The 18,718-nt window shown below is 36.2% G+C and overlaps 1 protein-coding gene and 1 non-coding gene across 13 annotated transcripts in view; both read right to left on the bottom strand.

The window, feature by feature from the left end:
- The window catches only part of TMEM232 (transmembrane protein 232), a 326,702-nt gene that overhangs the window by 90,762 nt on the left and 217,222 nt on the right, over nucleotides 1–18,718 (bottom strand). The window lies entirely within an intron of this gene.
- On the bottom strand, nucleotides 11,407–11,491 carry MIR548F-2 (microRNA mir-548f-2). Its single transcript, NR_035883.2, has one exon. It is a non-coding gene; the product is annotated as a microRNA mir-548f-2 (primary transcript).

Genomic DNA, 18,718 nt, shown 5'->3' on the forward strand with positions numbered 1-18,718 from the left:
TTTTCAGTCACTGAGTAGAAGGACAAGTTTTAGCAAAGGAATTTTCAATAATTAGTATAAACCTAGGTCATTTTCAAGACCAGTTTTAAATCTTGAAGGGGAAATAAAAGGAATAAAAGAAACATCAGTTTAGCTCAGCCTTCACCTTTAGACCATGATCCTTTCTCTTTAATAGGCAAATTGGCTCTTGTCACTCCTCCTGGTTAAAACCCTCCAGTGACTTCCCTTTGCACTTAGAATATAACTGGAACTCCTCATTTGGATGTATGAGCCCTACATGGTCTGGCTTCAATATGCGAACCTCACCTCCTTCCACTTTCCCCTCACTCACTACCCAGTAGCCACATTGCCCACCTTTTTAGAACTGCCCATGGCAAGTGAGCCCCTTCCTTCATTTGGGCATTGTACTCACTGTTCCCTCTGCCTGTACCGTATGTCTACACTCTTTTTCACAAAGCAAGTTCATTCTCTTCCAGCAGGCCTCCACTTAAAAATCCTTTCCTCAAAGAGATCTTTCCTGGCTATCTGAAGTAGAATTCTTCAATTACTTTCATTATTATCATCTGGTTAATTTCAATCATGGGACTTAAAACAATCTGTAATTACTTCTGTTGCTTATTGATTTATCTGTTACCTTTTTTAGGTTATAAGCTATGTAAAGTTGGGGAGCATATTTTTCTTGTTCATCACCATATCTCTAGTTAGCATGGTGCCTAGCCTACAGAAGAGATTTCAGTTATGTTTAGCTTATTATTTTTACTATGATCCCAAAGCTTAACAGAAGCCACTCTGACAGCTAGACTGTCTTGTCTCCAATGTCAATTTGTTTTCTTCTTTTTCAAATCATGTGAAAACAGTGGAAGTAGTGAAAAGTGACCTGATTTTAGAAATATTTGGAAAGTAACAACTACATGATTGTCTGATAGACTGAATGTGTAATATAGGTGATATAGAGTCAAAGATGATTTTAATATCTGAGTTAATGCAAGAATGAATTTTCAATTTACTGAGAAAATAACGAGGTGGGCAGTTTTGGGTGAGAGGAAGGGAGATGAGTTCAATTTCAGATATGTTAAATTTGAAGTATTTATAAATCCACTTAAATTAAAACAAATGTAGATAGTTGCATACCTGAGTATAGTACTGAAGGGAAGATCAGGGTGCTGAGGGACCACCAGAGACCAACATAAAATGTTTATCATTATGAACCTCACTAACTGGATTAAGGAATGATTGATTCCACTTTTCATCCAGATGCTGCAGCGATGTGCATCCAGAGCCTCCTCTACTCAGGTTTGCCTAGGTTGAAATTCCATGGGATTAATTTAAACAAGATCTTTGTTTTCCATAAGCCCATTACTATCCCTGTTATACACAGCAAGTCTTAAACATTTGCTGAATTTGTAGTAAATGTTTCTCCTTCACCTTACCTTCTGCTTTAAAAACACTAATTTGAGTGGTTATGAAATGACTGTGCATAAAATGGAGCTGTGTGACTTTTTTAGAGGACAATGATGCCTTGACTTTTCTGTCCCCAAGGATCTGACCCTTAAAATTCTATAAGGACATGGAATAATTGGTTATTTGCATATGTCTCTTTTTTCTTTCTTCCCTTTGCGTGTTGTTCAGAATCAGACAATGTATTCCTTGGACTATCTTGGCAGTTTATGAGCCTGAATCAATCAGTTAATTTGTAAGCATGGCACAGGATTTATGTGTACAGCTATAAATGAACATAGTTATTTCTCTATTTTAAATATAATAATCACTTTAGACAGTATACTTTTAATTAATTACTGCAGATTTTTGTACTAGTTTTCATCTTAAATATGAGCATTTCACAATCCTCTATTAAAACTCTGCTTTGAGATGTAGAGCTGTGGAACACCAATCAGGAAAAACATAAATATAGAGGACATATTTTAATATAGCTACTTGAGCAGAGGAAAGTGGTTTTCTTGTAAATTTTAAATATCGTGCTTTCAAAGAGAGATGCTGATACGGGAATAGAAGACAGCAAAGCTGCAGAATTGAAAATAATATAACAATTGCCTTTATTATTCAGAATTCCCCAAAGAAACAAAACCAACAGGATATGAGTAGGTGTAAACAAACATGTATATACATAGAGAGAGGAATTGACTCATGTGATTGTAGAGGCTGCTGCTAATTCCCAAGATCTGCAGTTGGCAAGCTAGAGACCCAGGATTGCCAATGTATAGTTCCAGTCTGAAAGCTCACAGGCTGAAGACCCAAGAGTCTGTTTCAATTCGAGTCTGAAGACAAGAAAAGACTGATGTCCCAGCTTACCCAGTCAGGCAGAGGAGTTCTGCTTTACTCACAGAAGGGTTAGCCTTTTTGTTCTATTCAGACCTTCAACTGATTGGACAAGGTCCACCCAAATTAGGAAGGGCAACTTGCTTTACTCAGTCTACTAATTCAAATGTTGATCTCATCTAACAGCACTCTCACAGACACACCCATAGTAATGTTTGACCAAATACTTGTATGCCCTAATGCCCAGGCAAGTTGACACATAAAATTAGCCATCACATTGTCACATAAATATGACAGGGCACTTATTTTCATACAAGAAACTATTTTTCCTCAAAAAAATTAACAATGAAGTTAATTATTATTCATGTATACCTTCTTTCCTCCCAGGAGTGTCGCTTTTAACCATTAGAGTGTTGCTACATCTCTTTGAAAATTATGGGAGTTTTCCATAACCAAACTGGAAGAGAAGACATCTTGAGTTCTTATACTAACTCTGATTCCCAGCTCCCTAACTCCTGAGTGATCTTAGGAAAGTCAGTTAAACTTGTGAAATCTTAATTCCTCAAATACAAGAAGGACACTGGACCAAAGGGCTCCTATGGCTCTTCCGTGGGAATGACTCTTTAACTGGTGATAGCTCCCTTCTCTACTACTGTATCTGTTTGGACCCATCATAGGTGGAAGTGAACTCCCCAGCTTGTAGCCTAAGAACAAGTCCTTGTGGTGATCATGATGGTTAGGGGAGCAGAGGAGAAAAAGCAACACCATCTGCTACCTGAATTGTTTGCACTGACCATAGTAGGAAGAAAAATCATTCTAAAGTACCCAACATGTCCGAAATACACATTGTTTTTCTTTTCTTTTCCTTTTTTCTTTTTGAAACAGAGTCTTGATATGTCACCCAGGCTGAAATGCAGTGGCATGATCTCAGCTCACTGCAACCTCCACCTCCTGGGTTCAAGCAATTCTCATGCCTCAGCCTCCCGAGCAGCTGGAACTACAGAAGTGCACAACCACGCCCTAATTTTTTTTGTGTATTTTTTTGGTAGAGATGGGGCTTCACCATGTTGGCCAGGCTGGCCTGGAACTCCTGTCCTCAAGTGATCTGCCCTTCTCAGCCTCCCAAAGTGTTGGGATTACAGGCGTGAGCCACTGTGCCCTGTCCTAAATAGGCATTCCTATACTCACATAATTATACAAAACGAAACCATCCTTCTTTATTTCCTTTCTTTTTTGTTATTTTATTCAAATGTCTACTCAGAATTTTGTCAAGGGGAGGAGAAGGAAGTATGAAAAGTGAAGGAACCTGGTCAGTTCAACAGTGCTATCCACAGGTGTGGCCCAAATCAGACTCGCATATCTAATTCTTTGAATTTTCTTTTCACTAAAATATAGAGGGTGTCTATTGCCCTGAGCTAGTTTCACCATCCATAACTCTCTAAGTTTTCTTCCAAGACTGTGATAACCACAGTAATATTCTGTGGTACCAGTTATACAAAAGACTAGAAGTTAACTGTCTAGCATACCTTACGGATAAAAGTGGATGTTAAACTGACCTATTTTTTTCCACCAACCTTAAATTTTTGTTATTTTTGTTGGCTTTGTGTGTTTTGTTTTACGGGGTTGTTTTTGTTTGTTTTGTTTGTTTTGGAGGCAAGTCTGTTTTCCTCAGATGGTTAAATCTAGTATTTTTAAAATCTACTTGAGTTCAAACAGATTAATATATTTTACGGTTAATTTCACCCTTCACCATTTTACTCCCCAATAGAATCTAAATGCAAACGGACTGAGAAAACAGTATTAGAAGTAGTTGTCCACACACTGGAGTAAAAATATGGTAATTATCCCACTGTTGTGACTCCCCAAGACAGCCAAATAGGATCATTCAAATCCTAAAGGAAGTTTCAGGGGTCTCAATTACCCACTTTGGCTGTCTACATCAATCAAAATAACTACCCTCTTTTCCAATTCTCATTCATGCTGTAACATATAGCTACAATTACAGGTGAAATATAAGGAATCACTTTGTGACAGTGAGGCTTGTTCAGCAACAGAGCATATAAACACTGAATCATTTCCATTTCTGATAATTGGAAACCCCATTGAGTCAGGGTTGGATTAGATGCATCTCTGACTGTGGGAAGGAGAGAAAGTTCCTTATTGAAAACTCTTTTAGTACTTTCATTTATTTAAGTATATTATTTCCTAAATATGTAGTGTTCTGTCTATATATTCTCCAAAAAAAGCAATTATATTTTTCTTTTTTTTTATCTTCCAGCCAAATTACCACTCTCTTGGGCCTATAACTTTATCATACTCCTGAACATATTTGACCAAGTGGTAATAAAACTTTGAAATACAAGGCTAAAGTTACTGCTTACTAAGCCAGGGGTGGAAGAATTTACAGTACTACTACTCACTGGGTCTATCTTGGCTCATGTGTAATAGTGATGGATTTCTAGCATGCAGAATTTAGAGATTTTTCACTATTTTCACAACATTGGGATTATTAATAGAGTAGTATCTGAAACTGAACAATATAGGGGAAGGGGAAAGAGAGGTTGTGAATTATTTTGTGTGACTTTTTAATTCTTTTGATATGCATGCACTTGTCACAACCTCTCCTTGCTTCATAACAGTATGCATAACGTGTGGTTGATTCTTTGGCCATCTCTATGCAGAATTCTGTGTGACAGCAAGTGCTACATGATGACTGGGAATGTGATGATGATTGCTGCTGCCACTTCCACAACTACTCTACCTCCGCCATCTTCACCACCACTACTGCAATATACTGTTAGGCTGATAATAAATCTGGAAAGTTTGCCCTGGGTTAATCCAACTCATACTTGGCTAAAATGCCTCAGAAGCAAATATGCAGAATATGAACACAGAATTGGTGACTCAGGTTCTCAGGTTCTCAGAGTGGAGTTAATTGCCCCTCCTAAGCTCATGGGCCATATCACCTTGCTGACTGTTAACAGGCTTGACTCTCCCAGCCAGAAATAGTTCCATCATGGAAGTTGTCCGAGTGCCAAGTAGATTTGCCATGTATTGTTCTTCTTTCTGTATTTAATTTATAGACAGATAGTGAGCATTATTGGAATAAGACCCTCAGGCATTTGAGAACTTGTGAGGATGAGTATGTCAGATTTCTATTTTTTTTAAATGCACAGCCTTTAGAGAGAGACCTGGAAAATCATTGCTGCCTGCATAGCATGCAATGCCATTTCTAATCCAGCAAGAAAAGAGGCAAAGAAAAATTACTATATGTGACTTTTTTTCTATGATTTACTTATCACAAGCTCTCTTTGCTTGATATCTGTATGCTAATAGGTGGTTGACTTGTCAGCCAACTGTGTTCAGAATTCTCTGTGACAATGTTGGCTTGCTTACATAAATGGTTTAGTAAAATTTCCACGCTTAAGATAGGCATTTTTCTTTAAGCAAATAGTTTCATGAAGGAAAAAAAACCCCAAGGGGATCACTTGACATTAGTTCTGGCTCAACAAGACTCAGGTTAGTGAACTATTGTGAACAGCCAAGAATTTAGTGACATATCACTTCAGATATGATGGATGCTTAGCAATTACTGATCATATATTGCACTGACAGAGTTGGCATTGAAAGTGGAAGCTGTTCAGAATGGATATGACAATTTATTAAAGATAGAAGGCATGATTAGTGTTGGATGTAGATGTACTCTTTAAAAAACGAGGTAGGAAATGAAATAAAAACAAAATTTTATATATATATAAAATACATATTATATATATACATACACACACATATATATCTCGGGGGGTAATAAAGATATTCTTGAACATAAATGTCACACAATTTTTATACAGTCATGGTGTCTCCACTTCTCCTGACTAGTACCTTTCTCATGCCCTCCTTCTGGTCATTAGTATTCCTCATGGAGTCCATATTGCAGAGTGCCTCAAGCCTGCTTAGAGGATCTTTTGAGTCTGTTCTAACACTTCTGATTTCATTGTAGCCCTTGACATGAACATTTTCATGTAAAGTTTCTGGTCAAGCTGTTTGTGCTGTTTCCCTTTCACAAATGAAAAGGAAGTACTAGGACTAAACGTGCTATGGAAAGAGAGTAATCCCCTAAATATGCATATATGCTTTGTTTATTGGATAAACTGATTGAGGAGATACACAATGCCACTGCTAATTATATATATATATAATTATATATATATACACACACACATATATGTTTATATATGTGTATATATAATTATATATATGTATATATGTGTATATATGTATATATGTATATATAATTATATATGTATATATACAATTATATATATACACACACACACGTGTATATATATGTATATATAATTATATATATTTTGCATATATATATGTATACACACACATATATATGCAAAAATAATTCATAAATCTTATTTAAAAAAATTTTTTTGGCTAGTCATGGTGGTTCATGCCTGTAATCCAAGACTTTGGGAGGCTGAGGTGGGACGACCAGTTGAGGCCAGGAGTTTGAGATCAGCCAGGGCAACACAGCAACACTTTGTCTGTACAAAAATAAAAATAAAAAAATTAGCTAGGTGTGGTGGTGTGTGCCTGTACTCCTAGCTACTCAGGAGGCTGAGAGGCAGGAGGATCTCATGGGCCCAGGAGTTTGAGTCTGCTGAGTTATGTTTGTGCCACTGCACTCCAGCCTGGGCAATAGAGCAAGACCATACCTCCAAAACAAAGTCTGATAGACTAGTAAAATTTTACAAACAGCTGTAAACCTGTCAATTAATCAGAAAAGCCATTAAATTTTGCTTCTAAGTAATAATCTGCCTTCACGATTTCTTGGTATTTTGATATGTGTAAATGTTTTATTAGAGAATATAAATTCATTTCTGTTGTATATACATAAATATACATTATATATGGTATACAATATTACCACCCTTCCCATGTAATGCATTTAATAAAACACTTTACAAAAATGTTTTATTAGGTTTCTACTATAAGTTCTTTAGAAATATCGTACACACATATGGGAATGACTCCTGTTGTCACCTACATTCAGTGAACACAATGTATGCTCAGGGATAATGAAAAATGAAGATTCTATCACTATCTGAATGGGTAGATTTTAGGAAAGCCTTTATCTGTCCTTGAAATCAACATCTCCATACACTTAAAATATTTAAAGCATTACTATATCATATTTTAAGGTTATCACAATCTTTTATAAATTTTTCTTAAGTTTTTATAAATCCTCTTTTATTTTCTTCTAACTCTCTGGCTGTTCCTAAGGCTTGGTTTGTTTTTTGCTTTTATGTCCTTCTCCTTTTTCCATACATTGAATGGTGACATTCCTCAAAATTCTACCAGAGGCCTGTTTCTCATGTTACTGTGTTCCTTCCCAAGGAAATGTTGCTTGTGCCCATGACTTTAATCGTCACATTTATTCAAATGACTCACAGCCCAGGCTTCTTTCCTGAACTACAAAACTTTGAAACTCACTGCCTACTTAATATCTCCACTGAAAGAACTCAAAAGCAGTACCACAAATTCAACATGTCCAAAGCCAAACCCACAATCTTTTCCTACCCCCAACTCTGCCTTGTCCTCTTCCATCATTCTTTGTCTTAGTGAATGACACAACTATTCAACCAGTTGCTCGGCCTGGAAAAAAAAGAAGCACCTTTGGTATTTTCATCTCCTTCCTGTCACCCTTTCATATGTAATGATCACCAAATGCTATTGCTCTTTATTCTAAGTATTATGCAGTTTATTCATCTCCTTTCCATTTCTATTGCCACTAATCTAGTGCAGGCTATATTGAATGGCATATTTCATGTTCTCCCTACCTAACAAAGCCAACAATGGCAATAACAAAACAAATTTACAAGAAAACACCAAACAACCCTATCAAAAGGTGGGAAAAGGATATGAACAGACACTTCTCAAAAGAAGACATTTATGTGGCCAGCAAACATATGAAAAAAAGCTCATCATCACTGGTCACAGAGAAATGCAAATCAAAACCACAATAATATACCATCTCATGCCAGTTAGAACGGCGATCATTAAAAAGTCAGGAAACAACAGGTGCTGGAGAGAAGGTGGAAAAATAGGAACACTTTTACACTGTTGGTGAGAGTGTAAATTAGTTCAACCATTGTAGAAGACAGTGTGGAGATTCCTCAAGGATCTAGAATCAGAAATACCATTTGACCCAGCAATCTCATTACTGGGTATATACGCAAAGGATTATAAATCATTCTACTATAAAGACACATGCACGTGTATGTTTATTGCAGCACTATTCACAATAGCAAAGACTTGGAGACAACCCAAATGCCCATCAATGACAGACTAGGTAAAGAAAATTTGGCACATATACACCATGGACTACTATGCCGCCACAAAAGGGAATGAGTTCATGTCCTTTGCAGGGACATGGATGAAGCTGGAAACCATCATTCTCAGCAAACTAACAAAGGAACAGAAAACCAAATACCGCATGTTCTCACTCGTAAGTGGGAGTTGAACAATGAGAGCACATGGGCACAAGGAGGGGAACACCACACACCAGGGCCTGGTGGGGGTGGGGAGTAAGGAGAGGGATAGCATTAGGAGAAATACCTAATGTAGATGATGGGTTGATGGGTACAGCAAACCACCATGGCACATGTATACCTATGTAACAAACCTGCACGCTCTGTGCATGTACCCCAGAACTTAAAGTATAATTTAAAAAAAAAGAAAAAGAAAAATGATATTAAGTAATAATTATTATACCAACTTATAATACTACATTAATATATTGGAATATTTATAGATTATTTTATACTATATTCATTTATGTAATAATAATAACCTTTTTGTGCTTACAGTGCCAGGTACTGTAATAAACACATTTACTTGACTACCTAATTTCTCATAAGCAACCAAAAACGAAGGTGTTATCATTACATCACTTTCCATATGAAGACATTTAGGTTTAGAGAAGTTAACTTACCAAAGTCACTTAGCTATAGTACTTCACGTCTCTGATTATGTCACAACCTCAAACACAAACACATACTCATTACCTTCCAGTCCTCACTCTCCCACATAAAACACATTTAATGCTTATTGCGGTTCCTAAGATAAAATGGAAAATCCTAGTCACCTCTCCCTCTGTAGTCTTCATGAGCCAGCCATACCACTGGTTTTTAGTTCCTTAAGTGCTCCATGGTCCCTTGCACCATAGGAACTTGCACATTCTGTCCCTTCTGTTTGGCATATAGCCTCCCTTCCCTGAACCCTCCCTACCAGTACATGCCTTCATACATCATGTACCTCTCCCTCAGGACACATCACTATTCATAACACAATGTAGTTCTCCTCCATCATACTCATCATTACAGAGATTTAATACATTTTTTGTGTAATTTTACATGAATATGTGTGGTTTTAATTAACATCTATCTCCTATATTTTATTGAAAGCTCCATTGTGGAAGAAGTATAATTTTTATTAAGTACTATATCTGAGACATTTGCTTTCATAGTATCTGGCCTATATTAGGCATTCAATAAATAATTATTGAATAAATAAACTTACGGAAAAGTAAACTATTTGGGTGCAAAGTTCCAAATAACTTTTGGTGGACAACCAACATGCTAGAGTCACGAGCAGTAGTTCTAGACAAGAATCCAATCAATCATGCAGTTGGGCATGGTTTATTTTTCTTTATATTCCCAGAGCCTACCACAATGACTTCACACAGAAGTATTCAATTAATGCTTACTGAAGGAACACATCACCTCTATTAGGTCTGTTTCTTGCTTACATTTAAATCCATAGCAAGAGACCACTATAAGAAGGCTGAGTTACTTGGAAACATCAATTTCCCTGACAGGCAGACAGAAATCTGAAAACATCTGTCCTGGATACGAACGCTTCAGAGAGTTTACATTCTAATTAAGCAGTTAATGCATGTTTATTAACTACTGTAAAAATATTTCATCATAAGCTCAACAATCCCCCTTTCTTTGAAAGAGCAAAGAGCACATAAAAAACAAAACACAAAACAAAAACATGTAGATCTTGTTTTTGTTTTCTGTTGTATTATTTTTATCTTCCCAAAGTGCTGTCATTTTAATTCTAATTGATCTGTATTTGAAATATAGAATGCTTTTAAATCTCACCAAGATCATTTTAATACCTGTGTTATTTTTAAGATTCTTTATCACATCATGTTACTATGAATGGAGAAGTCCTAGGGTTGATGATTGTATTAAAGAAAGACACTCGTCATATAAGCATAAAGCTATGGCAGTGAAAGTGGAAGCTAAAGCTATTGCCCCATTGATGACACCCATAATTCCTGCTCAGACCAAGGTTCTGTTTCACCAATGGAAAGACAGGAAAGGAGGGAAGATGTAACAGATAGATAGATGGAAATTGATTTATCTCCAAGGCAAGTTTGCAGATAAACTGAGTTATATATTACAAACAGATGTATGAAGCATAGTTCTGGCATTAAGAGTTGGATTCAACCTCTAAGCTTCCAATAGCACTTCAATGTCAACAAAAGCAAAAATGAACAAGTGGAATTACATTAAACTAAAAACAAAACTTCTGCAAAGTCAAGGAAACAATCAACAGAGTGAAGAGATAAGCTATGGAATGGCAGAAAATAACTGGAAACCATATATTCAGTAAGTGGTTAATATTTAAAATATGTAAGAAACTCATACAACTTAATAGCAAATAAAACCAAACAAGAACAAAACACAAGAACACCAAAAAAGGGGAAAAAACCCAAGTAACCCAAGTAAAAAGTCAACAAAGGAACTGAATAGACATTTTTCCAAGGAAATCACACAAATGGCCAACAGACAAGTATACGAAAATGTTCACAACATCACTAATCATCAGGGAAATGCAAATCAAAACTACAGGTATTAACTCATACTTGTCAAGATGCATATTAAAAAAGACAAAATACAAAAGATAAGTGTTGATGGGGATATGGAGAAAAGGGAATGCTTATACATTATTGGTGAAAATGTAACTTGGTATGTCTACTATGAAAAATAGTATGGAAGTTCCTCAATAAATTAGAAATAGAACTACCATATGATATGGCAATTGTATTAGGTTGGTGCAAAAGTAATTACAGTTTTTGCAATTACTTAAAAAACTGCAAAAATTGCAATTAGGTTTGCACCAACCTAATATTTTGAGTACATATTCAGAAGAAATAAAATCAGTATGCCAAAAATATCTGCACTCCCAATCTCTGGGCATTTTAACACTTTAAGTAACTGATCTAAGCCAATGATCCAACCCATTTATTTAAACTCAATTATTTCACAAAGGCTCAATAAATAGAAGCCCATCTCTGAAGAACCATTCAATGTTCTTTATTTCTCTGCAGCTAACAACTGTGACCAGCAATGCTGACAATCAACATTTTCTTTCATACTATGTCTTATCACCATACCCCCGAAATACATGTCTGGCATAGTCAAAACCAGAAATGAATTGCTTTTAAATTAAATAACTAGAAGCAGGAAGGGAAACATAAAATAACCAAAAAGGAAATCATCATGAACCCGTATGTTCTCTTGAAAAGTTGCCAGCAGAAATTCATAGCTTTAAAAGAAGCACAAAAATGTAAACCTTCCACTTATTATTTATCACAATCTTACTAAGGTAAGAATTAAATATTATATTCTAAAGAAAATAAATATTTTAGAACATCTAGTAAATTATGGAACAAAAGGATAAGGAACTGACATGTCCAGGCTCTTTATCTACCTTCTTTTTCTATATCCTCAGGACAAAGCTTAGAGCAATGTATAGCTTTTTAATTTTTAAAGATCAGAAGCCTAAGGCTCAGAGAAGTTAAGTAACTTACTTTAAATCAATCAGAAAAAAAAACCTATAAAATAAGCATATTTCACAAAGTCTGAAGGAGGCACAGACTTTTTACATTTTTTTTCCTTCATGAAACAGAACAAGACAGATTGGTTTAAGGCATTTTACTTAGGCATCCAAGGGGCACGGTCAAGCCCAGACAATATTAAATAAGAGGCCAAGTCTATTTTGGGAGCCCTCTTCTATTTAAACTCTCTCTATATGTACTTACTAGACTTACTAGAAAGTGACTCTTCTTTGATATAAATTTCCTAAAATTAAGTAGAGAGGTTCAAGGCCTAGAAAAAATAAGTTCCCGAATGAAAATCAAGTTCTAAAAATCATAAGGCAGAAATTGAAAAAGAATTGTTTGTTTGAACATATTTTTAAACAATTGCTCAAGGCTTAGGTATCAGATAAAGTTCATATGAGGGAGAAGAAAACAGCACAGTGAACACAAGAGTCAGAATGCCTTTGTTTAAATTCAAATTTCTGAACTTATGGTTGCAAATCCTTGGACTAATTAACCTCATCAAAACTCAATATCCATGTCTATAAATGAAGGAAATAATCATAACTCCATCTAAGGGTAGTGCTTCACATAGTGCCTTGCTTATAAAATGCACTCATGTGGTGTGGCAAACAAAATTGATCATCTTGGATTGTCTGGCAAAGTGCTACCTAGAACTGAGGGTCTTAAGAATCTCCCACTTTGTGGAGTTTCTTCTCCTAAAACCAACTTCCCAATGATTCAATGCTTTCTTTACAACCATTAACAGCACCTCTTAAGGCCTCCAGGTTCTGGGCAGCTGGCATTTCCATCATCCCTTCCCTTAGATGATACCTAACTGATTCATGATGGTTTGATAACTGAGCCAAAAACATTTATTTCTCCACTGAAAAGGAGTTTACACTCTTATAAGAAGGTAGAGTAGCAGTCAGGCACTCTCCCTTTGAAATACAAACCCAATGAACGTCCAAATGCTTCCCCAAACTCCAGCACCCCTAATCAATGGGATAATTCAAAATGTAAACCATGTACTTCTTTCTGCTAACGGTTGACTTCTAAGCCTCTCCAGTAAAGCCTATTCTTAACCTATTTCATGGGGCATTATAGCACTTACCTTTCCCATCTTTGCACCATTCAGTAAATGTTAGCTACTCCTGCTTCTACTACTACGGCACCAGCTCCTTTTATAAAGGAAGCTGCAGAGGAGGAGCACTAGCCTTGGGTATGCCCTTCCTGTAAAGTCAGCTGTGTAAAATCTTCTGCCTAAATGACAACAAATGTTCTCAGTTCATTCTTACTAGCGCTACCTGGGCTTTCTTCCAGGTGCTAGTTTGATGAATATTCTTTAACATAAAAATTTGAGGCCGGGCACGGTGGCTCACGCCTGTAATCCCAGCACTTTGGGAGGCCAGGGCCCGCGGATCACGAGGTCAGGAGGTCGAGACCATCCTGGCTAACACGGTGAAACCCAGTCCCTACTAAAAACACAAAAAATTACCCGGGCGTGGTGGCAGGCGCCTGTAGTCCCGGCTACTCAGGAGGCTGACGCAGGAGAACGGCGTGAACCTGGGAGGCGGAGCTTGCAGTGAGCCGAGATCGCGCCACTGCACTTCAGCCTGGGCAACAGAGCAAGACTCTGTCCCCCGCAGCCCAAAAAAAAAAATTTTTTTTTGAACAAACTAAGCATGAATAAAGTTTTGTTAATGTTCTCCTAGTCTTTATACATATGCAAATAATTAGTTGTTTATAAGATTTTAGAGATTCGAGGCATAAGCTTAGAAAATACACTTATGAGAAACCTCAGAAGTAACAAAGTATAGATGTGGGAATTGGGTTTTTAAAATTTGATCTTCATAGTTCTAAATTCTCAGCCTTAAGGTAAACTTGAGATCGTTTTACTGACAAATAGAGAAAAGAGAAATACTATGCTTTGAAGTAGAACTATTATATACCTATTTTTTTGGTCTACAACTTTTATGATAAAGAACCATAATGATTTTTTCATATTTTTAAAAAAATGCTGAGGGGCAAAAAAAGCATGCATCCAACAACATGTTCCAGTAGCTTAAAGAAAAGTAAAAAAAATTCAACATACAAAAGCAAAATGATCAATTTTCTTCTGAAAAATTACATAAAGAAAAAAAGTCAAACCTGCAAGCCATTCAGAGCAAAACATGTGTTCATAGACAAATTAAAGACAAAATTATTTTTAAAAATAATCTATAGGCTAAAAACACAAGGAAATTTTTTTTGGAAAAAATTATGGGTCATAAGATGTAGCAGATACTTCATTAACAAGGAAGTTCTCATCTTCTCCTTTCTAGAAAATTTTCAGATTTTCACACTGAAACAAGCACGCTCTAGTCCTCCCAGACAATAAAGAAACATTGTCTTAATTTTCCTGTTCTCTGCCCTTTTAAATGTGCCCCACCTTCTATAGGAGTCCTTATATGTTGGCTTCTTGCCATCTTTCACATTTCCACTTGTTGAAAACACAAAATGGAGATATCTAGGCACGCTAAATGAGGAATCGGTGATGTGGTACTATGAATAAAGACCTTTCAGGGATGAAAAAGAACTGTATGATTTAAATTACGTCTTTGTATTTAGACCTGTGGGGTTTCAGCATGCTCAGGTGTTGATTCACTCTATTAATTCAATTTGGGAGCCTAGAAGCTGGAGGAGAAGAACTAACAAAAGGAGCTAGCTATGGAACTTTTCTTTAGACGGAGAATCAAGCAAAAGGATGAAACACAATTTCCTGAAGTTAATGTTTAGTCAACCAGAGAAATTTCTTCAATGCATAGCTTAGATTTAAATTTGCTTTTACATAACTTATAAAAAAGCAGGTATAATCCATACTCCTAATAAGACAGTAAATACTGTTTAGCCAGGCCTGATCTAGGCTTGCCTTGTTGTCACCAAGCTGTAGCTCCATTCCACTCACCTCTGTTTTACCCAGAGATTAGCCCCTAACTGGAGCTGACAGTATGCACAACTGCAGGGAGTCACATTCACATAGACTATGTGAATGGTGCAGTGGGAATGCTGCTCCATGAAACAACACTGAGGTAACTCTTGCTAGAGGAAGTCTCAGCTTGCTGTGCTGCTGAAACATTCTCATTTGGGGAGGAGACATTCTAAATTTAATTGCTGGAGTCTGCAATGAACTGTGAAAAACTGGATAAGCAGATAGCATTTTTTCTAAGACCAGTGATGTATGATTGCCATTTATTTAATGAACTGCAGGCTCTGAAAGAGAAGTTTAATTTACTAATCCCTCAAAGCCTACAGGACTTTTTGGGTCTTAACCCCACCTGCTCCTTTTTTGTCTCACTCTTCTCTAACTTTGCATATTGTCTTTCCCTTCTCCCTAACCCTGTGCACATCCTTTTATTTGTACCTTTCATCCTCAGTATGTCTCTTCCCTCATATCTTTTCTCTTTCCTTTTGTTATCTTTCAACTTTATTTCTGCTTATTGCTCTTATTTCTCCATTTGCTATTTTTTTCACATATTTCCTCTATGTCTACTCTCTCTCTCTCTCTCTCTTTCTCTGTCTCTCTTTCATCTCTTGTGTCCCAGCAGGCACTATTGATCTCCATCTGGCTTTTTATCATCATCTGTATACACTTTCCCTTGCTTTTTCTTAATCTGCTTTTGTTAACATTGATTTTTTTTCTATTTTTCCAGTTTATTTTTTGCTATTCCTTTCTTCAACTGTCCATGACACAAAACCAAAGTACACTTCAATATCCTCTCTGTGGCTCCAGACGAATTATTCTTCCATGTCTGTCCTTCAGAATATACAGAATACATCTGGAGACTCTACATTCCAATACCCAGGCCACTTAGAACTGCCATTTTCATTGTATCTTGATTGTGTTACAATTTAACAAAAATGTATGAAATACACTAAAGTATTTTTGCAATATTTATTTCTGCACACAAGACTACTAAAGCCAGCCTGTGTGATCCTTAACCCCAAATCTATATGTCTTCCTCACTGATTTTAGAATTCTTGAAAAAAAAATGCTTAAAACGATTTCAAAACTCAAGCATTTTTCTGTTGACTGTTTGTGTACACAAAGGAAAGCCTGCCCACCAGCCTTGCTGCACTCAATTATTACAGCTGCAATAAAGTTTGCCTTTTGGCAGCAACACTCATATGATTTTGGAACTTAAATAATGATTTAGACAAATGCCAAGGAAGAAACTTTCCCACATGATTTAGCACCTTCTTCAAGAAATTAGAAAATGAACCACAAAATAGACCAAAGAAGTAACAAACTCATATAAATAAGCACAAAAATATATGAGTTAGAATCTAGAAGCTGGTGCATTGAAAAAAAAAAACACATAAAATAGATTTAGCATCTAGCTAAACTAGCTAAGGTGAATAAAAAGAAAAAAATTCAAATACACAAAATAAGAATTGGTTAAGGGCAGAATAATACAGAAACAGAAATAATTACAGGACCACAATGGACTACGTTGTTCAATTATGGCCAAATAAATTCTGAAAAATGGGATGAAATAAATAATATTCAAAGAATATATAATTTTTAAAAACTGACTTAAGAAAGAGAAAGATCTAAATAGATTGATATTCAGGATTGATATTCTAGATGATTTTAAGGCAGGACTTCCAACAATCAAAACAGAATGTAGCCGTACATGAGCATTTGGGCTGAATATCAATCTTGTCAACAGCCATGGGAAAAATAAAAATTTGACAAAGAATTACCTCAGAAGAAGCATAAGGTACTGATGATTAATGTTCAACATCACTAATCATCAGAGAAATTCAAATTAAAATGACAATGAGATATCATCTCATCCCACGTAAAATGGCTTCTATTCAAAAGACAGGTAATGATGAATGTTGGTGAGGATGTGGAGAAAGGGGAACACTTGTGGATTGTTGGAAGAAATATAAATTAGTACAGCCACTATGGAGAACAGTATGGAGGTTCCTCAAAAAAACAAAAACAAAACCACTGTATGTTTCATCAATCCCACTGTTGGGCATATACTCCAAAGAAAGAAAATCAGTATATCAAAGGAATATTGCACTCCCATGTTTATCACAGCACTGTTACAATAGCCAAAATTTGGAATCAACCCAAATGTCCATCAATAGGTGAACAAATAAAGGAAATGTGGTATATATACACAATGTAATATTATTCACCTATAAAAATGAATGAAATCCTATCATTTGCAACAACATGGAGGGAACCAGAGGACATTATGTTAAATTAAGTAAGCCAGGCCAGAAAGACAAATACTACATGTTCTCATTCATATTCAGAAGCTGAATAAATATTGAACTCATGGAGATGGAGAATAGAATGATGGCTACTAGAAGTCAGGAGGAGTAGTGAAGAGTGAAGAGGGAGGGAGGGATAAAGAGAAGAGGGTTAATGGTTTTATATATTTATGTATATACATATATATATATAGAGAGAGAGAGAGAGAGGATTAGGTAGGAGGAGTAAGATCTGATGTTCAGTAGCACAATAGGGTAACTACAGTTAATAATTTATTGTATATTTCAAAATAAAAGGGTGGAGTTGGAATGTTCCTAACACAAAGAAATGACACATTATTAGAGTGACAGATACTCTAATTACTCTGATTTGATCATTACATATTGTATGCTTGTTTTAAAATATCACACATACTCCATTAATTATGTACAGCTAGTATGTATTCATAATAATTAAAAATTTAAAAAGAGGGAATTCTACCATAGCTTCAAAGAGTAGATCATTCTGAACTTCTGAAATTATTTTAGAACACAGAAAAAAAAGAAAACTTCCAAAGAATAACAATGATAGCAAAACTTGACAAAGATTAAAAAAGACATACACAATTATAAACAAATATTACTTAAGACTACTGATGAAAAATTTTTAGATCAATCATTAACAAGAGGATCTAATAGGACACTATCAGATAATAGTGTCCTGTAATTAAGAAGAGTTTTGTTTCATCCTGTATTGCTGCTTGAGAAACATCCCAAAATTTAGTGACTTAAAATAATAATGGGCTGGGCATGGTGGCTCATGCCTGTAATCCCAGCACTTTGGGAGGCCGAGGCGGGTGGATCACCTGAGATTGGTAGTCGAGACCAACTTGACCAACATGGAGAAACCCCATCTCTACTAAAAATACAAAATTAGCCAGGCATGGTGTCGTATGCTTATAATCCCAGCTGCTCAGGAGGCTGAGGCAGGAGAATCTCTTGAACCCAAGAGGCAGAGGTTGTGGTAAGCCAAGATCGCACCATTGCACTACAACCTGGGTAACAAGTGCAAAACTCCATTTCAAAAAATAATAAGAATAATGATCTGCTGTTCCAATTCTGTGGGTGAGGAATTTGGGTAGGGCTCACTGGGGATTGCTAATCTACACACTAAACAGTATTGGCTGAGCTCATTCATGCGGGTGCATTAAGCTGAGAGCTGGGCTGGGCTGTATGGTCCAAGACGGCGTCCTAGTATGTCTAAGGCCTTGTTGTGGGCTGCCA

Source organism: Pan troglodytes, chromosome 4 (assembly GCF_028858775.2).
Source record: "Pan troglodytes isolate AG18354 chromosome 4, NHGRI_mPanTro3-v2.0_pri, whole genome shotgun sequence".
NCBI classification, from domain to species: Eukaryota; Metazoa; Chordata; class Mammalia; order Primates; family Hominidae; genus Pan; species Pan troglodytes.